We start from the raw sequence: 21000 nt of genomic DNA on the forward strand, positions 1-21000 counted from the left end.
CCAGATGTAAGAATACAAGTAGAGGGGCGCCTGGGTGGCTCAGTCGTTAAGTGTCTGCCTTCGGCTCAGGGCGTGATCCCAGGGTCCTGGGATCGAGCCCCACATCAGGCTCCTCTGCTGGGAGCCTGCCTCTTCCTCTCCCACTCCCCCTGCTTGTGTTCCCTCTCTCGCTGGCTGTCTCTCTCTCTGTCAAATAAATAAATAAAATCTTTAAAAAAAAAAAAAAGAATACAAGTAGAATAGGTAGTTTGACCACAGATTTTATAAGCAAATCTAGATTAAATTTTTTATGTTAAGCTATTTAAAACAAGAATTTCTTTTTCTTCATGTGAGAAGAATTAAATAGAATAATTCAAATTAAAAACAGTAAACTAGAGGTATTCCTGGAAAGTAAATTAAACAAAAAACATTTTTCATGGTAAAGATATTTGGGTTTCAAAATTTTAAAGATTCTTTTGGAAGCAAAGTTGATCTTTTATTTGACAACTGGAGAGTTAAGACTTATTTTCATTTGGCTTCCACTAGGAAAGAAATTATATTGTCTCAGGTTACATGGTATCAAAATATGGCATGATTCAATATTGAGTATTGCCTAATTTTCTTCTAATTCTTTTTTTTAATCATTACTTAAAATATTTGAGCTTCTTCAATATTAGAACTTTTTTCTTTTTTTTTTAAATCTGGTTAAAAGTGTTGATTTATTTAACAGCATCAAAACAAAAAAGTTAACTTCTCTAAAAGTAATATTTTCTACTCTGATTCTTTAGAATATATTAGAACCTTGGTATAGCTAATATCTCTGTTTTGGAGTTCACATTTAATTTGGGTTAAGGAGATGATAGTTTTTCAGTAGTAATTTAATAGACTTTTCTTATGGACATACATATAACCTCTCAAGAACTGTACAATTAAAACCTATGAGTCTAAAGATAGCTTTGATTTTTATTTCCTAAGAAAGTTGAATATATGCTCATTTTGGAAATACTATGAAAATGAAAAAGTAGAAAATGGGGGACATTGCCTTGGTATAATCCCTCAAAGACATTTACTTGTAACAGACTGTTATATTTCTTTCTCGTTTTATTGTTTCAATGTACTTGTGATTGTATATATTATAATGTATACTGTTTTCCCAGTTTTAAATTTGAGTGGTGCATTATATAGATTAACCTTTGAATACTAGATCTGAAAAATTTTCCAATACCAACAACAAATTCTCTGATTCTCCAGGTACCAACTAGGTATCCAGGAATTGGATTCAATTCTGACATTAACTACCTAGAGTTAGCAGCAGCAGACTCCTTGGGCTGAAGAGCTCAGTCCCCACACTTCAGATGCCAGTTACAAGTATTGGGTCACTTGTACTTCTGACCAACTGGCTATAAATTGGGGGTTCCCACAACACCCTTTTCAAATTCAGTAATTTGTTGGAAGAGCCTACAGAACTCAGGAAAACACTTGACTTTGCCAATTCACTATAAAGGCTGTAACTCGGGGGCGCCTGGATGGCTCAGTCAGTTGAACGTCCAACTCTTGATTTTGGCTCAGGTCATAATCTCAGGGTCATGTGATCGAGCCCCACTCCAGGCTCTGTGCTAAGCACAGACTGCTTGTCGCTCTTTCCCTTTGCTCCTCCCCTCCGCCCCCCAGCTTCTCTCTCAAATGGATAAATAAATAAAATCTTTAAAATAAATAAAGACATAACTCAGGAACAGACAAATGGAGAGAGATGCAAGGTATGCAGGGAAGAGGGTGGCATGGAGCTTCCCTGCCCTCTCTGAGTGCACCACCCTCCCAGCATCTTGGTGTGTTTACCAACCTGGAAGCTCTTTGAACTCCGTTGCTTAGAAGTTATTATGGAAGTTTTGTTACATAGGCATGATTGATTAAATCATTGGACATTGGTGGTTAACTCAATCTCAAGCTCTTTTCCCCCTCCCTGGAGGTCTTGGTGGGGCCAAGGTAGGGGTGGTGGGGAGGGGTGCTGAAAGTTGCAATTCTCTAACCATGCCTTGGTTTTTCGGGTAACCAGCCCCCATCCTGAAGCTATTTAAGGGCCCCCAGCCACCAGTAATCTCATTATTCTTGCAAGTTCAGCTGTTACTCATTTTAAAATAAGCTGTTCTGTATTTCCTGATTACTTTCAATATATTTACTCAATTTTATCTCTAGTTTTCTAAAGTTTTACTGTATGGATGGGAATTTCTTTTTTTATTATTATATACTCAAGTTTGGGATCTCTGCTGGGCATTGGAAATTTCCTAGTCATTGTCTCCCAGCTATTTCTTCTGCCTCGTTGTCTCTCTTTCTTTTGGGACTAAATGTATGTTAAATCCTTTTCACTGTGTCCTCTAGGTTTTTTACCATTTCTTCTCAGTTTTCTGTCTATTGGTACTACATTTCAGATAATTTCTTTTGACCCATCTTCCAGTTTACTCATTTTCTCAGCTACTGCTAAACCCCATTTACTGAAGTCTTAATTTTGGTTGTAATATTTTTCAGATCTAGAATTTCTGTTGGTTCTTTTTCAGATACGCTTTTTATTGTTTCTAGTAGCCTGTGTGGCTGTTATCTCCTTAAATATGGTCTGCATAGGTATTTATATATTCTCCTACTGATAATTCCAAATAATTGTGGGTCTGGGGTTATTGATAATTGCTTTTCCTGCTTCTTTTTATGGTATCTTGTTTTCTTATGTGCCTAAATGTTTAACAATACATTATTTTTAGACATTATATTTAGAAGCTATTCTAGATCTATTTTAAAGCCTAGGATAGTACCTTTTCCCATAGGATTTTCATTTACTTCAGCCAGATGAGTAGGGGTTCTACCACTTTAGAACACCTTAAACCCAAATTCAAGATTTGTATTTTCCTGGCCTACCAGATGACCCAAAGTCAAACTATCTATAAGAGCTAGATCATGGGAAAGTTCATATATCTCTGGTTCACCTTTTACCCTGTGAATATAGTTTGTTCTACTAACTCCAAGCAGCCATCAAAATTGCAACTTAGTTTCATAGCTATTTCTTCCAGATAGAATATGCCCTCTGGGCAAAAATAAAAGGTTTTATTACTGGGTAGTCCCACAGGGTTTCTTGTCTTCTCTTAGAGGGTGATTGAATAATTCTTTATTCTCGGTGTTATTTCTTTGTTGCTTATATGATGTTTTTATTTTTATTAATCCAACCTTTTTAGTTGACCTCATTGAGAGAAATTATTAAGATTATGTAGTCTACCATTATCAGAATCGGAAGCCCTTATATAAATTTCTGGGAGAGGGAATTTTTGTGTGTTTTTTTAAATTCTGTTTTCCTATAAGCCACCTGGGTGGCTCAGTGGATTAAAGTGTCCAACTCTCGGTTTTGGCTCAGGTCATGACCTTAGGGTTGTGGGATCAAGCCTGGAGTTGGGCTCTGTGCTCAGCATGGAGTCTGATTGTCCCTCTCCCTCTGCTCCTCCCCCTGCTTGTGAGCGCTCTTTCTCGCTCTCTCAAATAAAATCTTTTAAAAAAAGAATTCTGATATATAGTGTGCGTCCAGTCAATATTCACTGAATGATTAAGTGAATAAGGTATTATTTTAAAGAAAATGTAAATACTTTATGGGATACGTTCCCCTTGTTTTTCTTCTTAAAAATAAATTTTGGTTATTTTTTTAAGTTTTTATTTAAATTCCAGTTAGTTAACATACAGTGTTATATTAGTTACAGGTGTACAATACAGTGATTCAGCACTTCCATACAACATTCAGGACTCTTCACAAGTGCCCTCCTTAATCCCCATCACCTATGTAATCCATCCACCCACTCCTCTCCCTTCTGATAACCATCAGTTTGTTCTCTATAGTTACGAGTCTGTTTCTTGGTTTACTTCTTTTTTTTCCTTTTCCTCATTTGTTTTGTTTCTTAAATTCCACATATGAGTGAAGTCATATAGTATTAAGTGTTTTGCTCTTCCAGATATATTTTAGAATTAGTTTGTCAAAAAAAGAATTAGTTTGTCAAATTCCATTTGAACTCTGAGATCTTGCTTAGAACTGTACTGAATTTATGAAGTAATTTGTGGAAAATGGGGAAATATGGCTCTTTTTTTAGGAATTTGGTATTTTTAGGAATATGGCATATTTTTCCATTTATCTTCATGTCTTACAGGGAAGTCTTATAGTTTTATTTATAAAGAATTGCACATTTAAAGTTTGTTTCTATATATTTTAGTTTTTGCTGCTATTGTGAATGGATTTTTCTCAAAATTTTTAGTTGAATATCGCTGATATAAAGAGAAAGTACTGATTCTAGGTGTGGCAGTCATTTACATCCTTTCACATTGCTGAACTCTTTTATTCTAATATTTTTTCACTTAATCTTTTTGACATTTCTGTAGCCAATCATATCATCTGCAAAATGTGATATTTTCTCTTACTTTCCAATATTTATCCTTAGTCTTTTTCTTGGGTTTTTACATTATCAAGGATCTTCAGTACAGTATTGAGTATTAGTGGTGATAGCTTGCATTCCTATCTTGCTTCTGAATGTAATGGAGATACTTTTATTTCATCATTAAATATAATTTCCTGTGAGTTACTTGTAGACACAGTTTATTGATTAAAAAGAGTTTATTTCTTATTGGATAAGGTTTTTTTATTTTCTTTTAACTAAAAAATGGACTGTCAATGTTAACACATTTCTTCAGCCTCTGTTGAGATTTGCTTGTGATTTTTCTTGTTTAATCTGTTGATGTTAGTAAAAAAACATTAATAGACTTTTAAACATTGAACCATCCTTATATGTCTTCTTAGTCTTGATGCTTTGCTTCATCTGTGAACTTAATTTGCTTCTATTTCATTAAAGAATTTTTTGATGTCTATCTATTAGTGATATTAGACTTTACTTTTCTTCTGCTGTAGTTGTCTGGATTTGGTACCCAAGTTATCCTAACCTCATAAAATGAGTCGGGAAGTTTAAATTTGCCTATGCTCTGAAAGAATTTTCTTAACATAGACAATTTTGCTTTCTTCAAAATTTGATAGTACTCATCCATAAACTCATGAGCCTGTTACTTACCTTTGAGAGAGATATCTTTTGATTACTTTTACCATTTCTTTTATAATCATAGGTTAGATTTTTTTTCCCCTCTCTGAGGCAAGTTTAGTTATATTTTCCTAGAAGAGTACCCATTTCTTCTAGATTTTCTAAAATTTTGGAATAACTTATACACAGTATTCTACAAGTTGTTTAATCTCCATATCTGTCATTGTTTCCTCACATTACTAATGTTTACTTCAAGCTTAGCTTTTTTTCCTTAATTAAACTTACTGAAGGTTTTATCTGTTTTTGTTAATTAGTCTTTCCAAGAACTTCTACTTGGTATTTTTTTCGTCATCTCTATTTTTCTACCTACCACAACTCAAGGCTTATTTTCATTCAGCCTTCTGATTTCTGTTAACCATACGTAAGACTATATGTTTTCACACGCATATCAAATTTGACCGTATCCCATGAATTTAGATATATAGAGCTGTCATCATTGTTTGTTTATTACCTATGTTTCAATTTCAATTTCCTTTTTAGCCTTCGTTGAAATTTTCTATGTGGCCTAAGATTATAGTTACTTGTTGGCAATATCTTGTCTGAGAAAACAATGTATAAACTCCTGAGTTTTGGGGTATGGAATTATGTAAATATACAGATATATTTGTGATACAAATCATATATTAAAAACATGCTATGTACATAAATGTTATATGTATATACACGTACACAGGATGTGTGTATATATATACACACACACGTGTGTGTGTGTGTATATATATGTATATATGTATATTCAGGATTAATGATGCCATTTAAATTATATCGTACTCCTCTGTCATGTACTTCACCTGCCAGATTCTGTGAAAGGTATGTTAGGATCCCAGTATGATTGCTGCTGTGTCTATTTCTCCTCATCTTCACCTTTTGCTTTCTATATTTCCATCGCTGTTCTTGAGTATGACTATTGGATCTACTTGAATACAGTAGAAGCACCCAAAAAAGCCCTATTTTTAATTTTTATTATTTACCTGTTATGCTTTTCCCCCTCCTTCCTAGTGTCATTTTATTTTAGGTTTGCCTTTTGTCAATGACATATAGTTTGATTTTCTTATTATTTCACCCAGTTTGAGATGAATAGGTGAATATAACCATTCATATTTTTGTGCTTATGTATAGGTTTATATTTATTCTGCCCATATTAACTTATACTTTCTATGTATTGTATTTTCTTAGTGCTTCTTTTCCTTTCCTATCTTTTATTGAATTTGAGTATTCTTTGTTAATTATATATATATGTGTGTGTGTGTGTATATATATATAGGTATATGTGTATAAAAATATCTCTTCCGTTTAATACAGTTTCTAGATTTTCTTAGAATATTGTATTTTTCAAATTAAGTCTTTGCTATGGTCTGTATTTTGTGTCATTTCCCCCACCTCACCCACCCCCACTGCCAAATTCTTCTGTTGAAATCCTAACCACCAAAGGTGATGTTATGAGTAGGTAGGGCCTTTGGGGCTGATTAGGTCATGAGGTTAGAGCCCTCATGAACAAGATTAGTGCTTTTATAAAAAGATTTCCAGCCCCTTCCACCACATGAGATATCCATGACTTGTAAGAGGGCCCTCACTACAGTCTGACCATGCTGGCATCCTGATCTTGGATTTCTAGCCTCCAGACCTATGAGCAATAAATGTTCCTTGTTTGTTTATAAGCTACCCAGTCTGTGGTATTTTTTTTTTTATAGCAACCGAAATGGACTAAGACTAAATTAAACTAAGTCTTTAATCCATTTGAAATTTGTTTTTGCTTATGGCGTGGTGTAGGAGTCTGTTTCTCTCTTCTTCCAAAATGAATAGATAGCTATACCAACACCAATTTTTTATACTGTTCTTTGTCCAGTAGAATTGAACTACTACTTTTGTCACATATCAAATCTCAAATAACCTGGGATCTGCATCTGGAATCTCTGTTCTGTTCAGCTGGTTTTTTGTTTTGTTTTGTTTTTGTCTTTTTTCTAAGTCTATACTAAACAAACACCATATTTATTTGATTACAGGGGTTTTTTTTAGGCCATATTCTGATAACTGACAGAGCAGAATCCCTGTCCTTCCTTAGAATATACTTACCTTCTTTACTCTTCCTTCACAGTGAGATATTTAGAGTGATTTTACTGCCTTTCTCTTCTGCTTCAAAAGTTTTAATTCCCTATTTTCATAACACTGAGAAGTCTGATTTCACATGGCTACTAATGTTTCCATTTCTCTCATTCCATCTTGAGGTCTCTTTTTAGTTTGTTTTTTACTTTTGCTCTGAAAGGTGAATAATAAATTTATTGAGTAAAGACTCGGAGGCAGTCCTCTTCTCTCAGGATGGGTAGATGCTGTTTGTCTCAGGGTGAATAGATGGGCTGTCTCATTGCCAGTCTGAGTTTTTTCCTTTAAGTAACTTGCTCTTTCTACCTGGATGTTTATAAGATTGTCTTTTTATCCTTAGAGTTCTAGAACTTTGCCAAGCATACCTAAATGTGTGCTTTTCTCATCAGTGTAACCTGGAACTTAAAATTTTCTATTATCTGTTGAATAGTTTTATCTTTTCCATTTGTTTTTTTGTTCTCTTTCCAGAATTCCTGTTATCTGCATTTTGTATTTCCTTGGCCTGTTTTTCAAATCTTCACCCTCATGATTTCCATTTATGTATGTTTGCCATACTTTGAAATATTTCTTGCACTTACAGTGAAAGACCTCCTCTTAAATTCATTTAAAATTTTGTTTCAAAATAAAATTTTGTTTCAAAAATAACGTTACTAAGCTTTCAGAAATGTGCGTGTGTGTGCGTGTACACGTATGTGTGTGCGCACACTGCACTTGATTCTCCTTAAAGGCTGTGATTTATTTTCATTTATGTTTTCATCTTCTCTAGTATTTCTGTTTTACTGAGTACATGGTTTTTTTGTTTTTTTTTTTAAGGATTTTATTTATTTATTTGACAGAGATAGAGACAGCCAGCGAAAGAGGGAACACAAGCAGAGGGAGTGGGAGAGGAAGAAGCAGGCTCATAGCAGAGGAGCCTGATGTGGGGCTCGATCCCATAACGCCGGGATCACGCCCTGAGCCGAAGGCAGACGCTCAACCGCTGTGCCACCCAGGCGCCCCTGAGTACATGTTTTGATTATTTTGCTGATTTCCTCTCTGGTTGCTGGGTTGCCTTAAATGGGTTGTTTTTCTTTTCCAGCTCAGTGGGTTCAGATCTGTTTGTTGGGATATGGGGATATCCTTTATATTAATAGTCCTCCAAGTAGTGAAAAGTGAAGTGGCAATCCCTTGCTGAGGTACCTGAGGGATATCCCTGATGTCTTTCAGTGCTCTCTAATCTCTCCATCTCCAGGGCAGGGAGGATTCAGTCTACCCATTCAGTTCCTTTTGGGCTTGAAAAAGATATAATATGCTTACATAGGGAACAGATATCTCTGATCACCGAGCTCTTCCTAGGATCCACCATCTTCTAGTCCTCACCCTTGAGCTTCAACAAATGGAGAAGAAAGTCCTATATCAGTTCCCTTTTCCCTCAGATAGTACCCCAAGAGAGCCTCATGTCTCACATTTACACCAGTTACCTGTAAGTCTTAGCAGTCATCTGGCTTAGAAAAAACTAAAAGGTTAATAATAGTGTTGAGAGTGGAGGAAAAGGAAATTCTGTTAAAATTACACCTATTCCCATAATTTCCTCACCCTTAAAACTTTTAACAATTATTAATTTTTAATTAGCATCTACTATAATCAATATCTGTGTCTTTTCCTCCACCACAAGAACCTTAGCGTGCTTTACTTCGCTCCTATTCAGCAGTCTATATCTTTTTTATCTTCTGAAGTTTGGCGTCCATATTTATTAAATTTTATTAATTATATCAAATCTCTATACTTTTTTTAAAAAAAGAATTTCTTTGTTTATTTAGAGAGAGTATGTGAGCAGTGGGGGAGGGGCAGAGGGGGGGAGAGAATTTCAAGCAGACTTCACTCTGCGTGCAGAGCTTGATGCAGGGCTTGATCTCACAACCTTGAGATCATGACCTGAGCTGAAACCAAGAGTCAGACACTCAAATGACTGAGCCACTCAGGTGCTCCAAATCTCTGTCCTTAGTACACATCTTTTTATAGTCTATGTGAAGAATACACTGTGTATTGAGGTGCAGTGGTTGGGTTAAGATTTTCTCTTTCAGGCAGATTCCATTTATCATCTGTTTTCTGAAGGGATTACTCATAGTTTCTGATTAATCAAAATACACTCTCTTCTTTCCCAGCACTGTTAAAGACTTTCACATTTTTTCTTTGTGTCAGTTTTTCGGGATCTTGATCCAAACTTCAGAAACTAATGCATAAATTATTGTGAAATGTATAACCTTCCTAATTCACCCAAATAACTTCTCCAGTGATTTCTTAGTCACTGGTAAACCTCAGTATGTTGCACAGTCTATAAGACATATATTTAACATGAAAGCCCTTTTTTGACTAATAGAAAAGTTCTATAATTGGGGTGGTATATTATTTTCTTAAACCCTTACGAAATCATGTTATAGCACATGGTAGTTATATTCAAAACAGTGTTCTTTTTAGCTGCCTCAAATCTTTTTTTTCTGCATATAAGTCAGTCCTTTCAGAATATCAGAACAGTGCTTCCTATTCACTGCAGTCACTAGATTTATATTTTATAAAGATGCATAGAAAAAGTTAAGAAAAAAAATTTTTTTAGAAATTAGTCTGAAACACAGGTTATTTTTAAGATTTTATTTTTTTAAGTAATCTCTATGCCCAGCATGCGGCACAAACCCACAACCCCCTGAGATCAGGAGTCGCATGCTCTACCATTAAACCAGCCAGGCACCCCAACAGATGATTAAAACGAGTAAATTACCCTGTGATTTAAATAATATATTCTGCTTTTTAATTTTTTGTTTTTAGAAGATGACATTTATTGTTGCTCATTTTTCTTTCCTCAAAGTGACCGAGCTACTAATTTGAAATGTGTATTTTGGTGCCGTTTCAGAACCAAAACATTTACCAAAGGTGAAAAATATTATGTGAATGTGGTTTCCCAAAACCCCTGCTATCATTTTACATAGTATATTTAAGCCCTTTGAGGTCCAAATATTATAGATCATAGCTTATGAGACCTCTTCTCACCCAGAAGGCCAATACAATAAGGACTTAAGGCAATTCACTGAGAAGATAGTATGTTCTCTTATATATAACTTTAAAGGTCCATTTTCTCTATTAGATATCTGCTACTGCTGTATTTCCTATTTTGATACAGGAGGCAAATGTCCTTAAATCTAAAGCTAACATGGCTGTTTGAATTGATGATTAGGAACTCTAGTAGAGTAGGTAGTCTGCTATGTGGTTTTGGGCCCACACAGTTTAAAAGGAAGTTAATTCCTCACGTAATTACTGCTAAAATCACAGGGTTCTAAACAGTAATACTGGCACAACAGTAAATTTTATTTTATTTTCATGACGATGCTCTGAATTGCCTAAAAACACATGCCAAAATGTAGTATGTGCAGTTAGCGGCAAACAGATTCAGTTAGGGCTAACTTTATGTAAGATCTACCAGTATCCTTAATAAATTCCATATTTTACTTAACTTTTCAAAGGAAAGAAAGGTCTGATCCTATTTGTTCTTCATTGCTTCTTCTGGACTCCTCCCTCTGCCCTCCCTAAAATCCTCAGCTTTGAAGCTCGTACTATTAGACTACTCACTCCTCATGCTCATTGCAGCCATCTAACAGTTCCCCCGGATGCCACAGCCTCGAAGATTTTTAGCTTCTGGTCTGTCTCTGCAACACTACCCATGTTCTAAATCTTGAAGATTTCAGTGTCCATGAGAAAGCAACATTAGAGAAAATTGCCAAAGAAGGTGAGGGGGCTAGTTATGTAATTATCTTGGAGGAAAGTATAATGAGGGAACAAGCACAGAGACTGAAAGAGCATGCTTGGTGTGCTGAAGGAACAGCAAGACCTTCATTATGGCTGGAGAAAAGCCAGGAACAAAGGAGGAGAAAAAGTCAGAAATAACAGAGCTGGATCATATTGGGCTTCTATGCCATTGTAAGGCATACAAAATGATAAGATTTTTCTAGCAAATTTATTCTTCACTCTATTTTAGTTCTCTGATAATCATGTCCTAAACCTTGTGTGTATCCATAATTACAGCTCCATCTTTTTTCTCAGTTTTAGTATTCCTACTCAGAATTAACATTTCTGGTATTCCAGTTTTATTCTCTTTTATACCCTGATTTCAGTAATTCTTCAACCCCACCAGGGCCTACAATCCAGTGACCTTATATCATTTTTTATTATCTTAGCCTCTCCAAGCCTCCTTTCTCCCTTGCTCTCTTATGAAAATTATATCCATTGGTCCTTCATCAAGATCACACTGTTGTAATCACTCATCCCTTGTCCCTCTCCCACTTTGTGTACTCTCTTGACAAAATCTCAACTCCAGCTAAACCAGCTGTCCATGCTTATGCTTTTTTCCTCCCATATTTGGCCTCCACTATCCTCTCCAGCTACGATCCATTGCTTTTTCCTTTTTAAAGAAAAACTCCTATCAAAGCTATATATAATGATCATGATAACAGTAAATATTTATTAAGCACTTCCTATGTGCCAAGCACAGTTCCAAATATTTTACATATATTAATCTTATTTTGTTCTCATAGCAATCCAATGAAGTAAATACCAATTTTTACAATGAGAAAAAGGCATGAAGAACTTATTTTCCCAACTACTCACTGGCAAATAGTGAAGCTGGAATTAAAATCCAGGCAGTCTGTCGTCAGAGCCTGTAGTAGCCCAAAGCAAAATGTTCTAAGTCTCAGTTTAGCAGCACACTCCCAATTTCCAAAAGTGAGTATACCCTACCCCAAGCCTCATTCCTCATGAGCAGTAGTGTAATAGGTTCTGTTTGCAAAGCCATGGTATCGTAAAGTGGAGCTTTTCATGTAACCAGAAGCTTAAAAGTGATTTCTTCTGGGGCACCCAGGTGGCTCAGTCGCTTAAGTGTCTGCCTTCGGCTTAGGTCATGATCCCAGGACACTTGGAGTGGAGCTCCACATCGGGCTCTCTGCTCAGCAGGGAGTCTGCTTCTCCCTCTCCCTCTGCCTGCTGCTCTGCCTACTTGTGCGCGCGCTCTCTCTCTGTCAAATAAATAAAAATCTTTAATTAAAAAAAGTGATTTCTTTTAAGCGAAAGACTCTTTCTCTCATCTAACCTTTTGACGTTAGTTTTCTTGGCTTCCTTGTGCTTTGCATTTGCCTCCTTTTCTGTGAGTTCTTGGTAAGGGTCTCAAGGCTGCCTCTCTCTTTGGTACAAGGTCATGCTCATAGTGTGCCAAACAGGAACCAGACTGGGGCCAGGGAAAAGGAGTTATGGAAAGACTTTTCTAATCCTGATCTCTAGTTAAGAGACAAAAATCCCTGAGCTGAATCAGATTAGTAATAAACACAGTTTCTTTGTCTGCATTGCCCCCTCTGCAGTTGCTACTTTGGCATCTGTGGTGTTAATAGATGGCAAATGGAAAAAAAAAATCAGGGACTTTTCACTATTTATCAAAGAGGAGGAAGAAATCTAATGACATGATGTTAAACTCATCAATTGGAGTTTTTTTTTTTTTAAACCCAATCCGACATTCCTAGAGAACTTCTTACTCAAAGAATTAATCCATTATTAATTTGTCACTTCTTTTTTATATCATCTTTAGGAAGAGAGGAATTCACTTGAACATTTAGTGTATTTTTAAAATAACTACTGATTTAGAAAATTTCAAATAGTAAATCCCCAAAATCAGTTTTTAAGTTTTAAGAACAAGGAAACATCAGCTGACTAACTCCTAATGTCATTCTCATTGGCAGGGGTCATGTGCCCTTTCCTAAACAATTGCTGGCAAAGAGAAGGAATTTCTGTGATTGGCTTTTCCGTTTTCTGGTTGAAGGAGGTTGTTGAGTCAACCACCATCCCAAAGAAGAGTGATGTTTCTTATTTCATTTTTCTTTGGTTGGTTTTTTTGGTTCCCTTTTGAAAGTTATCCTCATGTCAGAAATAGTTTAAATCTCTCACTGTAAAGAACAGGCAAACTTTTCCCAGCTATGTTGTTGCCCCTCACACCTACCCTCTCTACTCCATTGTAATGTATGTAGTATATAGTTCTGCCTTCCTGTAGCCACATGTTTTAGTTACATTTAGCTTGCAAAAATGCTAAAATTTTATTCACAGTGAATGGTCTAATCTGTTCAAAGGAACTGATGTTAATATGAAATCACTAAAAGAGAATAAAAAAGAATTGACCTATAAACAACCATGGCAAAATGAAGTTCTAAACATTTCCCAAGTGATTATGAGCGAAAGACTCTTTCTCTCATGTAACTTTTCACTGTGGAAGTTTTATTTCTCAGAAAACATAAAGCTGAATAATTTTGCCAAACTAGCCTAAACTTGATGAACAAACTCCATTGGCCCTTTAAGACTAATATCTGAACCAGTTATCTCTTCAGTTCTAAAAAATGTATATAACTTGATAGAGATTTGGCTTGAGTTTTATTTGGTTTTTTTAAATTTTTTATTATGTTAGTCACCATACAGTACATCCTTAGTTTTTGATGTAGTGTGTTCCATGATTACATTGTTTGTGTATAACACGCAGTGCTCCATGGGCTTAAGAGTTTTAAATCCTATATGCTTTTGGGTGAGTTGATCGCTTTTACTCGACATCTATCTGCCTTAGGGATTTGGTCTAATTACTTTTAGTAAATAAACTATTTTCATATAAATGGTTTAAAGAAAAGCAATATTATCAAGGATTGTGAAGACGAGGAATATAATTTAACAATCTAAAAACCCAAGGTTTTACTGCAATATATCCAATTGTACCTGTGTTGGATGTTGCCACTTCCTACTGCTGGAAAAGACCTTTTATGTGTGTTCAATATAAACACTAGTCCTTATATCAGGTCCTTCAGGTTAATGCCAATAGTGTGCCTGAGGACAAAATCATATTTATAATATGTAATACTCCAGAGGGATTATGTATTGAGCGGGAGCTGTAGAGAACATGAGAGGTGTGACAAGGCTGAGCAGGTCAGAGAGTCTAATTTCTGAAAGTAGAGATCAGAGAGTAGAACTAGCACTAGAGAGTATTAGGAAACAGATTTTGGTTTAGAGCTGTTTCAGACTCAACCCAGTGGGTATGCTTATTAAAGAGCCAACCAGGAGAAAAACAAAAATGAAAATCTTTGTTTCTTTATATGGACTTAGGGAGGTGTTCCAGGAAAAAAATGTGTTAAAACTCATACAGGAAGGAAGAGGACTTCTGATTCAAGAGTACCTCTGTTTTCTCCATCTTTGCCACTGATTTTCACACAGCTTCTTTCTCTGGTACTAACTGTCAGAAATACCCAAAAGACAAATACAACTTCAGTTGATTTTTTTTTTAATTGAATAAATACAACTTTTTTTTCCTTGACCGTAAGAAAGAAGAAAATTCTGCAGATAGAAGACCTTTTTCTATGGTTAAAAAAAGAAGGGGCGCCTGGGTGGCACAGCAGTTAAGCATCTGCCTTCGGCTCAGGGCGTGATCCCTGCGTTCTGGGATCGAGCCCCACATCAGGCTCCTCCGCTGGGAGCCTGCTTCTTCCTCTCCCACTCCCCCTGCTTGTGTTCCCTCTCTCGCTGGCTGTCTCTATCTCTGTCGAATAAATAAAAATAAAATATTTTTAAAAAAAAGAAGAAAGGAAATGGGTAGTATTTCTCATTGTGGTCAGTTATGACGGTGAAATGATGAGGAGGAGGTGGACAAGGATGGGGATGATGATGATAAAAGCATTTTGAAGTTTAGTGGCTATTAGGGGAAGAAAGTTGGGAGTAATGGAAAGAATACTAAAGCAAGTATTGTAACTTGATTTTTAGGTCTTGGTTGTTCCGTACTTCAGCCAAACATAAGACTGAATTCATATTGACTTTAGTTTCCTTATCAGTAGGAAGTGGACTATATGATCTCTCGTCCTTCTACCTCTAAAATTCTGTAATTACAACAGCAAGTGTCAGTGCTCATACTAATAAAATAGACTGAACAGTATCAAGAATATGAAAAACAGTATATAGAATGAGGTGTCCTTTTATAATTAAGTTTATGCTTAATTAAAATGGGTTTATGTAACAAATTTTTTTCCAGAACCTCTGTACCTTAGAGAAGGTTGTACAGTTCATTTTGGCAAAGAAAAGGCAGAACTGATATCATATCATATTGCCACATGGAGGCTAACAATCAAACATAAAGCCAGACAAAATCACAAGGAGAGCCATAAATAAAAGAGTGTCTTAATGTGATTTAAATACCGTGACTGAGTTGCATTCAGTGTCAGCCTGGTCACCAAGTCCAATGCGACATCATCCTCTATAGAGATGTATCCTAGCAAAAGACTTCTGCATCCGCCATCTGGCCCCTGACTCAGGGAGCACATCTCACTGAATGACACATAACCCAGTGGGATGCACCAAATTTGCTTAAACATGAGCACATCCTCTTCTCATAACAAAGGCTGAATATGACCCTAATTTTATATTCTATAAACTGTGTTGTAGAAATTATTAAAACAACAGTCTTCAGGGGAGGCCTATAAACATTTACTGGTTTTGTTTTCATTGTCACAACCACAACTTCAAGAAATAACGTAAATTTCAGCTTAAATTGAGAAGCGAATTAGATGTGCTTTAAATTTAAAAATTCATTCTTTATGTGGTTAAAATATAGAAGTAAAAAAGAACTAAACTGTTTGTGACTAGACAGTCTGACCTTCCAAACAGAAGAGTTTGAGCAGAGTTCCAGAAATCAGAGTTTCTGTTCTCTGTTACAACCTTCAGGGCAGCGTGCCAGATGAGCTGTACTCAAGAGACATTTCTGAGGTTCTGATTTTTTAGTTTATACCTTAAACTGTGATTTCAGGCATGTTCCAGGGTAAAGACAATCATATCCAGTATTTCCTATCTCTAAGATAGAGGCTGCTCGGCTTCTTTTACTCTGTAGTACTTAAGAATTATTTTACACTTCAGAAGGAACAGTATGATGTGCCTAAATGGAAAGTGTTTTTCCTTTTAGTACATTTTTGGCATTCCTCAGAGTGTTAAATATTTTATTGGCTTTTAGGAGGGAAGGATACTATTTTGTAGCCTCTTCTCTGTTTGAAAAGCACCCCAAGTTAATACTGAAGAATTTTGATGGTCTGTGGTAATCTGATAAAGATAAATGCTAAAGAAGTTTGTGGAAATAGGGATAAAATTTAAAATAACCATTTTTCTTCAAGTTATATAAAACTATAATGCTTTGTTGGAAAACCTTAGGCAAGAACTGAGCCGCAATTAATAGAAGTAAAAGGAAACGGAAATATCATTCTTTAGACACAGAAAACTCAAAGAGGAAGGAAATAGTCTCTTTATAAATGAGAAGAACAAGTATGGAAGTGTTGAATCCCTATATTGTACACCTGAAACTAATACTACACTGTATAGTAATTAACTAGAATTTATTTTTTTAAAGATTTTATTTATTTGAGAGAGAGAGATAGCAAGAGAGAGCATGAACAGGGGGAGGGGCAGAGGGAGAGGAAGAAGCAGGCTCCCCGCTGAGCAGGAAGCCTGACTTGGGGCTCGATCCCAGGACCCCGGGATCATGACCCAAGTCAAAGGCAGACGCTTAACCAACTGAACCACCCAGGTGCCCCAATTAACTGGAATTTAAATAAAAACTTTTTTAAAAGTTTAAAATGATACAAGATGGAAGAAATATTCATAAATGCTAATGCTAAATTTCATGTGAACTGTTAATGAGAAAGTAGAGTAAAGGGTGCCTGGGTGGTGCAGTCAGTTAAGCAGTTGACTCTGGGTTGCTCAGGTTGTGATCTCAGGATCATGGGATCAAGCCCATGTCAGGCTCCAGGCTCAGCATGGAGTCTGCTCAGGATTCTCTCTCCCTCTCTTCCTGCCCCCCTAAAATAAAGAAAGAAAATTTTAAAAAAGTAAAAATGGAGCATGTCACTGACTAATAAGGTAAGAAATGATACGAAATTCTTGGGAAAGCCTGGTTAACCTGGACTACTTTAGGGCTTATAGCATTGATAACATTTTCTCAAGTTTCAAGAATTAACTTGAATTATTATGGAGACTTGATAATGGAGTCACTATGATGTAGGGTAGTGAAATGAATGAAGACTGCAAGAGAGCATCGTAATGCTGAGATTGTCAGATGTCCAGTCAAGTGGACCTGCCAACCTGCAAAACTGCTGAAGCTAGTATAGGGGGAAGATATCTTAATTTATAAACTCATTTAAAAATTAAAGCAGTAGGCTGGATAATAGCAGTTTTAACATTTTTTAAGAATAGAACCTATTCAGCCAGTCTAATACCAGGCCCTAAGCTTCTGTCTTGAATGTATGCTCCACCTGAAAATTAAGGGTCATTATATGGAAGATGAGGACCAGCTGTTCTCTTTCTCCCCTGAGTTCCAAACAATAAGAAATGGGCATACTCTTTAGTGTGAAGGATTTGGATAAAGAATGAGAAAGAATATTGTGGATTGAAGTGCATTACTGAGTGAATTTTATTCTATGGATGTCTTTTAGGAAGTCATTACTATCACTCAAGACACTTGAGTCTGTCTGTGACTTACATAGGTAGCCCTGCAATAAGAGATGTGAATAATTACACAAGAATTAGAAGGTCTTTGAGTTGGGGAGTAATTAGCCCAAACACCCAATAACACAAGAAAGAAGCGTGGAAATATAGAACCACAAAAATGAGAGAGAGAGGGTACCTGGGTGGCTCAGTTGGTTAAGCAAGTGCCTTCGGCTCAAGTCACAATCCCAGGGTCCTGGGATCAAGTCCCCCATTGGGCTCTCTGCTCAGTAGGGAGCATGCTTCTCCCTCTCCCTCTGCCTGCCACTTCCCCTGCTTGTGCACTCTCGCTCGCGCTCTCTGTCAAATAAATAAATAAAATATTTTTAAAAAACTTTTTTAAATTAAAAAAAACTCTGAGAGACACATGTATAGATCAACATAATGACAGCATTTAGCTAATTAAACTCTCTGGAAATGTTCTGCTTTTGGAAAGCAAAGAAGTCTTCATCTGTAGCATTGTCAGTTGACATAGTTTTGAATTGAGTCCGATTCTCATTGGTATACAGTTTCTGGAACAGCCGTTTCCTGGACAAATTTTCAAACAAACATTTGGCATCAGTGGAATATTTTTTACACACTGTCAGTGTTTTTCATAGTACAGAGTTTGACTTCCAGAAGATTCAGGCTGTCTTAAAGGCTCTGAGAACGCTAGGGTATTAGATGAATGCCCGGTATATTACACTGTGGGCTTGGATCCTGGGGAACTAGAATTCTGAGAACTAGGATGTCTGACTGAGATTGAACTGTCTGTTTATGCTGGTATAGATACAGGAAGATATCGATAGGATTTTAGATTGGAATTTTTCAACTTCATTCAAACAGCCTGTTAAAAGCCACATTCTCTTGTATCTGTAAAATCATAGATTCACTGTAAGAATAATATGTTCAAGAAGATTTGGTTCAATGCGGTGGTTTGCTGGTAAATGTTTTAATATCTGGTGTTCCAGGCAAGGGCTGTGTGTTGTTGGGGGTGGAGGAGTGGAAGTGGAGGGTGGTAAGCAGGTGTCTGATTTGTAGCATTTGCCGATTTCTGTGATGTAAATACCACCACCATGGCCAGTTGCAAGCTAATAAAATGACATCATTGAAGTAGAGTTGGGAAGAGGAGGTGCACATGAGCCTCTTGCACATGAGAGGTACTATATCAGGTATACCATGAAACACCAAAGTTCAGAAACCTCATTCTGTGTCATTGAATGACAGCCACCATTGTCATTGTGAAGTAGAACTTCTCACTCCCACCTTGTGACAAATGGTCTAAGAGCATGCCTAACAAACATGGCGTCTCCATCTGAGAGCTGTGATTTTTAAATCTTACTGAAGACTTTATAACAGAAGATTCCCCATGATACTGGTCTTTGTAGTAATATCACCCAATCCTTTATATGTTCTGTTGCTATAAACAGCAAATGAAGTGCTTATAGGTCAACAGAACTGGTTCTTAGATGCATTAGCACAACCTTCAGAATGGAAAAATCGTTTGGAGGCATGTTTATAGTATTTTTATTGTTAAAAAGACTGTTAATGCACTGAGAAATAGTGTTTACCATTAAGTAAAAGCCTGGCTGGAAATACATTTCGTAGCAGTTCAAGAATTTCTCTATTTGCTTATTTTTGGAAAGAGTAGAACTATTATGTTAGCGTATCAGTTCATGGCCACTACCTCCTTTCTTCATTCCCAGACCTGCACCTATTTTTGTAACCCCAGAATACATTTTATCTCATATCTTCAGTCTCTCTGTAAAAGACTTTTTGTAAAACAAAATGGCATTAACTTCACCAGTGCCAGAATTCCTAAATGCTTCAGGTTCCTGACCATAAAACAAATCTTGGGTAGGGACTGGAAAATGTAGTTGCTTTAACATTTACTTAAGAAGTCCTGCTCTTTGTATTTAAAAGACAAAACATTTGGCAGAAACCCTCCTGAACCTTCAGAGAGAAAGCAAATGTATTCTTAGAACACAGGCATTCCAATCATGGTATGGTTAATATTCATTCTAAACTGATAATGTTCAGGATAACACTTATATATTGCTATTTACAGTGAACTTTCATATGGATGTCCTCCCCATTACACAATACTGAATAACATTGGTAATATGAAATGTCACTATCTAGTCTCAGAGCCCTTGCCAATAATTAATATGTATTTATTCAGTAAGTAGGGGATAGGTGCTTTCTGTGGTGAGCCATTGTGGAGTCTGTCAAAATGAATTAAGACCAGTCCATTAGTATTTGACTTAAGCTGGTTAGGGTTTAGAAAATTCTCACTCATATTTAGACTATATGAAATTTTTATTTTATCACTGGGAGAAAATTTAAACTCAAATAGGTCATCACCATGTTCCTAATAAAATTTTTGTTAGATTGTTTGGTGGTTTCTTTTTTTGGCCAATTGCTTAATGTAAATAATAATCATAGTTGATGAATACATCAATAATTCAATGAATTTTTTATACCTCATATCTCAGGTCATTCTCAGGATTTACTTCTTCACTGAATTTTTTCCTGACAGTAACAGTTAATGACAATGTGACCCCAATCTTAATTACTGTGAGTTAGCACAGCTCTTCTGCATTGCTGTTGGCTGATGAATCAGATTCATTGGCTGGTTCTGACAGGGCTGACATAACATGTCACTGACAGAGTGACAGAGTAGAAAGGGACAGGAAAAAGGAAGAAGCATGAAGCATCGACCAAGACTAAGCATGTCTTAGTCAATACACTAAGGCACACTAACACAACATCACAGTCTGTGCCCAAGGAAGAAATGAAAAAACATACAGAGGTCCTCCTGACCATTTGACTTAACATCACATTTTTATTCTCCTCTGATATTAAGGAAAAAATTAGTGGTAGCGTGATATTTCTGAAACTATCATTTATAAGTTGTATTTTGGGAGAGATTGAAATAAGTTACATAGGGTAAAGAAGAGAAGAGGGAGATCTTAATAAATATTAAGCTGGGGTGGACCAGAGGGAAAACATCAGAAGGTAAGTAGAAATACAGAAGTAAATTGGGTGTTTCCACCAAGTACCAATCCATTTATCTAATTCTTGTTCATAATATAATTAGGTGGAACCATGCGAAATTGCTGATATTCAGCCATTTTTGACCTACAAAAATGGTCATGGGTGTGGTTCAACTTAATAAAACTATAAACTATTGGAAACAAGGTAAATTTGTAAAATACATGAAAAAAGCACACTAAACTATCCCATGGCTTCTAATAGTAGGGAACTAGAA

The 21000-nt window shown here is 36.2% G+C and overlaps 1 protein-coding gene across 1 annotated transcript in view; it reads left to right on the forward strand.

Annotated features, from left to right (window-relative positions):
* Nucleotides 1–21000, forward strand: part of ZNF644 (zinc finger protein 644) — a 139797-nt gene that overhangs the window by 102431 nt on the left and 16366 nt on the right. The gene's annotated exons all lie outside the window — the stretch shown is intronic.

Source organism: Ursus arctos, unplaced genomic scaffold (genome assembly GCF_023065955.2).
Source record: "Ursus arctos isolate Adak ecotype North America unplaced genomic scaffold, UrsArc2.0 scaffold_12, whole genome shotgun sequence".
In the NCBI taxonomy this organism is placed as follows: Eukaryota; Metazoa; Chordata; class Mammalia; order Carnivora; family Ursidae; genus Ursus; species Ursus arctos.